This window comes from Nicotiana tabacum, chromosome 6 (genome assembly GCF_000715075.1).
Source record: "Nicotiana tabacum cultivar K326 chromosome 6, ASM71507v2, whole genome shotgun sequence".
Taxonomy (NCBI): domain Eukaryota; kingdom Viridiplantae; phylum Streptophyta; class Magnoliopsida; order Solanales; family Solanaceae; genus Nicotiana; species Nicotiana tabacum.
In genome coordinates, this window is record NC_134085.1 from 58,630,128 (window position 1) to 58,636,783 (window position 6,656).

Here is a 6,656-nt window from a genome sequence, read left to right on the forward strand (position 1 = left end):
TTAATATATGAAAACTGTATGGGCTGAGTTTTCCTGATTTTCACTGAAATGCCCAAGTGGCCGTGAGGTTAATGACTGAGAGAGGTTGAGGACCAAAGTTGAGGATTATAAATATGTTATGGATCGAGTTGCACGCCGCAGCGATATTTTATATATATATGGATCGGACTGCATGCCACAGCGATATGTATTGGATCGGGCTGCGCGCCGCAGCGATATGATATTTGGGTTGTAGGAGCCCCTCCGGAGTCTGTACACCCCCAGTGAGCATAGTCAACTATATATTTATGGATCGGGCTGCACGTTGCAGTGATTACTATTATGAGATGTCTATTGAGCGGAAGTGCTGAGTGTGAATACTGATTGGCGAGAGTTGAGTCACGAGTGACTGAGAGGCTTGCCCGAGGGGCTATACTTATGAGTGATACTTTGCCGGAGGGGCTAATTTATGAGATTTTCTGTTTTCACTCTTCTTTTATATTGAGCCTCTATTGAAAAATGTTGAATAAATGCTTTAAAGGATTTTTATTGAAACTGGAGTTTTTATGAGATATTTGGTTATTGAACTGCAGATTCTGACTTTGACATTTCTGTTGAGATTCTTGATAAAGTATGCATATGATTTTTAAATGCTCGTCACTACACTCAGACTTTATTTACTTTAGTTACTTACTGAGTTGGCGTACTCACGTTACTCCCTGTACCTTGTGTGCACATCCAGGTGCCAGAGCTTCAAAGTGAGAACTTTCAGTAGCTTTCTATGAATTTTCGAAGTTAGACTTATTTTGTACTAAGCAGATAGTGTTGAGCTGTACTTTGTGGCTCATGACTAGTGACACCGGATTCGGGTTGTGTTGATGTATTTATGTACTTGTTTCCATGTATTTATTTTGATATATTTAGAAAATGAAAGATTTGAGACTTAATCTATTGAGAAAAATGAATCTTACAAAAGATCTTCACATTGTTCGTGTTATTTTGGCTGGCCTAGTACTGTGAAAGGTGCCATCACGACCGGGGTGTTTGGGGTCGTGACAGAAGTAGTGACGAGGCTATGACAAGACACCTACATAATAAACTTGTGCAATTTAACAGTATATGCACAAAATAACAACAAATAGAAGCTAGAAAAGTAATATCGGAGGGGGACATGCTGAGGAGGATACGAGATAAGAGAATCACAACAGAAATGATATCCAGAACAGTCAATATACCTTGAAACAATGAAATGATTAAACACAATAAAGGAAAGTGCATGGCGTCACCCTTCGTGCTTTTACTCTCAACCTCACCCTATAAATCAACAGAAATAGCACGGCATCACCCTTCGTGCATTAACACTCACATACGGCTTGACATCACCCTTCGTGCATTAACACTCTCCTTTATAACATAACAATGAAGAAGTAAAAATAGGGAGATAGGATCAATAAGTATAAACCTTACTTCAACAACGATCCCACAATACCAATCTCAACTCGGAATCCATAATCAATTATCACCAAAGCTCATAAACATGATTATAACAATCAATTTAACAATTAACTAGTCTAAGCATAGATAATATGATCAAGGAAGGTAACAATTACAAGAACAAGTCTCACCTGTATGCTATAACCCGACAATAATGCATTAGTACTCGTCACCTCACATATACGTTGTACCCAACATCAAAACACTTAGAAAATAGACAAGTCCTAATCCCTCAAGTCAAGGTTAACTATGATACTTACCTCGCTCCAAGGACCAAACTCAAAGCTCAACCACCGCTTTTCCTTTCAAACAATCCTCCGAGCCAATAGAATCTAGAAATTTACCAACCAAACGATTCAAATTAAGCCTGAGGAAGTACCCACGATTGCAAGAATTCAATTAAGGTCATTATTAAAAAGGTCAACAAAAGTCAACTCTCATGCTTGCTTGGTCCAACTCGAAATTCGGACCAAAACCCGATTACCCATTCACCTCCGAGCCCGGTTATATAATTTGTTTTGGAATCCGACTCAATTTGAGGTCTAAATCCCTATTTTTCAAAAATCTCTAATTCTACCAAAAAAACCTCAATTTCCACCATGAAAACTCTAGATTTTAGGTTGAAAGCTTAGGGAAAGTAGTGAAATATTGAAATAAACTAGTTTAGAATCATTCACCAATGATTTGGGGAAGAAAAGTTCTTTGAAAAATCGCCTCTAGGGTTCTTGAGTTTGAAATTTTGAAGAATGAACCAAAAATCCCGTCTAAGTCCCATTTTGATCAGTTGTAGATGTTGCATTTGCCACCTGGGGTTCGCATTAGTGTAAAGAAACCATCCCAAATGCAAATATCTCCACACTTCTGCTTTCTTCGAAAATGCGAAGAATGGTTCGCAAATGTGAACAATGATCTCCGCAAATGCGACCATTTGATCGCATTTGCGATAACTGCCTCCCCTTGCCCCTCTTCACAAATGCAAACTCTAGCCTTCCCAGCTAGTCTTCGCAAATGCGATGCGTAGCTCGCAAATGTGAATCCATCAGTGGTCGCAATTGCGATGAATGACCTCGTAATTGCAAGGTCTGAGGCCTGCAATAAAACTGAAGCACACCAACAACGCTCTAATTCCAATTTTCACTCGGTAGCCTATCCAAAACTCACCCAAGCCCTCAGGGCTCTAAATCAAAAGTGCACACAAGTCTAAAAACATCATACGAACTTGCTCGCGTAATTAAATCACCAAAATAATACCTAGAACTACGAATTGAGCACCAAATCAATTGAAATTTTCAAGAAAAACTTTGAAACTTCTATCTTTTTACAATCGGACATCCGAATCACGTCAAACCAACTCCATTTCTCACTAAATTTCACAAACAAGTCATAAATATAATATTGGACTTATATCGCGTTCCGAAACCAAAATATGGACCCTATATCTAAAAAGTCAACCACTGGTCAAACCTTTCAAATTCATTAAGTATTGACTTTATAATTCTACAAAGTCCGATAACTCGACCTACGGACTTCCGAAATCGATTCTAGGCATACGCCCAAGTCTCAAATCACGATACGGACCCACCGGGACCGTCAAAACACAAATTCGGGTATGTTTGCTCAAAAGGTTGACTGAAATCAACTCAAATTGATTCAAAGCTAGAATTTCATATTTTTATCAGTTTTTACTATGAAAGTTTTCTAGAAGCATGCCCGGACTGCGCACGCAAATCGAGGAGGGTAAAAATGAGATTTTTAAGGCTTCAAAGCATAGAATTAGGTTCTAAAACATAAGATGACCTATCGGGTCATCACATTCCCCGCATCTAAAATGATTGTTCATCCTCGAACAGACATAGAAAAGTACCTGGACTGGTGAAAAGGTGGAGATATCTACTCTGCATGTCCGACTCGGACTCCCAAGTAGCTTCCTCGATGGGCTAACCTCTCCACTTCACTCGAACTGAAGGATAACTCTTCGATCTCAACTAACGAACCTGCCGGGCTAGAATAGCCACCGGATCCTCCTCATAAGTCAAATCCTTGTCCAATTGGACACATCTGAAATCTAACACGTGGGATGGATCGCCGTATTACTTTTGGAGCATGGACATATGGAATACCAGATGAACTGCTGATAAACTAGGTGGCAATGCGAGCTTGTAAGCCACTTCACCCACTCTCTGAAGAATCTCAAAAGGTCTGATATATCTAGGGCACAACTTGCCATTATTTTCGAACCTCATTACACCCTTCATGTGTGAAAACCAGAGCAATACCCGCTCTTTCACCATGAACACAACATCACGAACTTTACGGTTGGCATAACTCTTATACCCGGACTAGGCTATACGAAGTCTATCCTGAATGATCCTAACCTTATCCAAGGCATCCTGTACCAAATCTGTACCTAGTAACCGAGCCTCCCCCGGCTCAAACCATCCAACCGGCGATCGACACCGTCTACAATATAATGCCTCATATGGAGCCATCTAGATGCTCGAGTGATAGTTGTTGTTGTAGACAAACTCTGCAAGTGGAAAGAACTGATCCCAAGATCCTTCAAAGTCTATAACACAAGCACGGAGCATATCCTCCAATATCTGAATAGTGCGCTCGGACTGTCCGTCTGTCAGAGGATGAAATGATGTGCTCAACTCAACCTGTGTGCCTAATTCATGTTGTACTATCCTCCAGAAATACAAGGTGAACTGTGCACCTTGATCAGAAATGATAGACACGGGCACGCCCTGGAGGCGGACGATCTCATGGATGTAAATCTTAGCCAACTACTTTGAAGAATAGGTAAATGCCACAGGAATGAAATGTGCTGACTTGGTCAGCCTATCCACAAAAATGAAATCCATAGTGATACGCTCCCACTTCCACTCAGGAATCTCTATCTTCTGAAGCAAACCACCAGGTCTCTGATGCTCATACTTTACTTCCTGACAATTTAAACACTGAGCTACATATGCAACTATATCCTTCTTCATCCTCCTCCACCAATAATGCTGCCGCAAGTCCTGATACATTTTGGTGGCGCCCGGATGAATAGAATACCGGGAACTATGGGCCTCCTCTATAATCAACTCACAAAGTCCATCCACATTAGGCACACAAACACGATCCTACATCCTTAAAACTCCATCATCTCCAACCGTAACTTACGTGGCATCACCATGCCGCACTGTGTCCCTAAGTACAAGCAAATGAGGGTCATTATACTGCCACTCCCTGATGCACTCAAACAATAAAAACCGAGAGACCGTACAAGCTAGAACACGACTGGGCTCAGAAACATCCAACCTCACGAACTGATTGGCCAAGGCCTGAACATCTAATGCAAGCGGTCTCTCACCGACTAGAATGTACGCAAGGTTGCCCATACTTACTGACTTCCTACTCAAGGCATCGGCCACCACATTGGCCTTCCCGAGATGATACAAGATGGTGATATCATAGTCTTTCAATGGATACAACCACCTCCTCTGCCTCAAATTGAGCTCCTTTTGTCTGAACAAGTACTGCAAATTCTGATGATCCGTGAATACCTCACACGACACGCCATAAAGAAAGTGCCTCCAAATCTTTAATGCATGAACGATGGCTGCCAGCTCTAAGTCATGAACAAGGTAATTCTTCTCATGAACCTTTAGCTGCCGCGATGCATATGCGATCACCCTACCATCCTGCATCAATATCGCACCAAGTCCAATACAAGATGCATCACAATATACCATATAAGATCTTGAACCTGTGGACAACACCAACACCGATGTCGTAGACAAAGCAGTCTTGAGCTTCTGAAAGCTCGCCTCACACTCGTCTGACCATTTAAACGGGGCACCCTTCTGGGTCAACCTAGTCAACGGGGATGCTATAGAAGAGAATCCCTCCATAAACCAATGGTAATAACTCGCCAATCCCAAGAAACTCCGAATCTATGTAGCTGAAGTAGGTCTAGGCCAGTTCTGAAGTACTTCAATCTTCTTAGGATCCACCTGAATACCCTCTACCGACACAACGTGCCCCAAGAAAGCGACTAAGCTCAACCAAAACTCACATTTTGAAAACTTAGCATATAACTAGTTTTCTCTTAGAGTCTAAAGAATGATCCGAAGATGCTGCTCATGCTCCTCTCGATTGCGGGAGTAGATCAAGATATCATTAATAAACACAATCACAAAGGAATCCAAATAAAGTTTGAACACCCAGTTTATCTAATCCATACATGTTGTTGGGGCATTTGTTAGCCCAAATGACATCAGTAGAAACTCATAATGCCCATACCGAGTCCGAAAAGCTGACTTAGGGACATCATATGCCATAATCCTCATCTAATGGTAGCCAGACCTCAAATCGATCTTTGAAAATACCTTGGCACCCTAAAGTTGATCAAATAAGTCATCAATCCTCGGCAATGGATACTTGTTCTTGATGGTGACTTTGTTCAACTACCGATAATCTGTGCACATCCTCAGCGATCCATCCTTCTTCTTCACAAACAGCACGGGCGTACCCCAGGGCGAGACACTAGGTCTAATGAAGCCCTTATCAAGCAAATCTTGAAATTGGTCCTTCAATTCTTTCAACTCTAATGGGGCCATATGGTATGGCGAAATAGAAATAGGTTGAGTGCACGAGGACAAATCAATACAGAAGTTGATATCTCTATCGGGTGGCATCCCTGGCAGGTCTGCAGGAAACACCTCTAGAAACTCACGAACAACCGATATTGATTCCATTGAAGGAACCTTTGCGCTAGAATCGCGGACATAAACCAAATAAGATAGACACCCCTTCTCGATGATATGCCAAGCCTTCACATAATATATAACCCTGCTGGTAGAATGGCCAGGAGTGCCTCTCTACTCTAATTGAGGCAAACCCGGCAAGGCTAAGGTCACTGTCTTGGCATGACAATCCAATATAGCATGATAAGGTGACAGCCAATTTATACCCAAAATGACATCAAAATCAACCATATCGAGAAGTAGGAGATTTACGAGTCTCAAGACCCTTATGGTAACCACACACGAACTATAAACACGATCTACAACAATAGCATCACCCACGGGTGTGGACATATACATAGGAACACTCAAAGAATCACGAGGCACAACCAATATGAAGCAAAATAGGATGACACGTAGGAATAAGTAGAACCCGGATCAAATAGAACT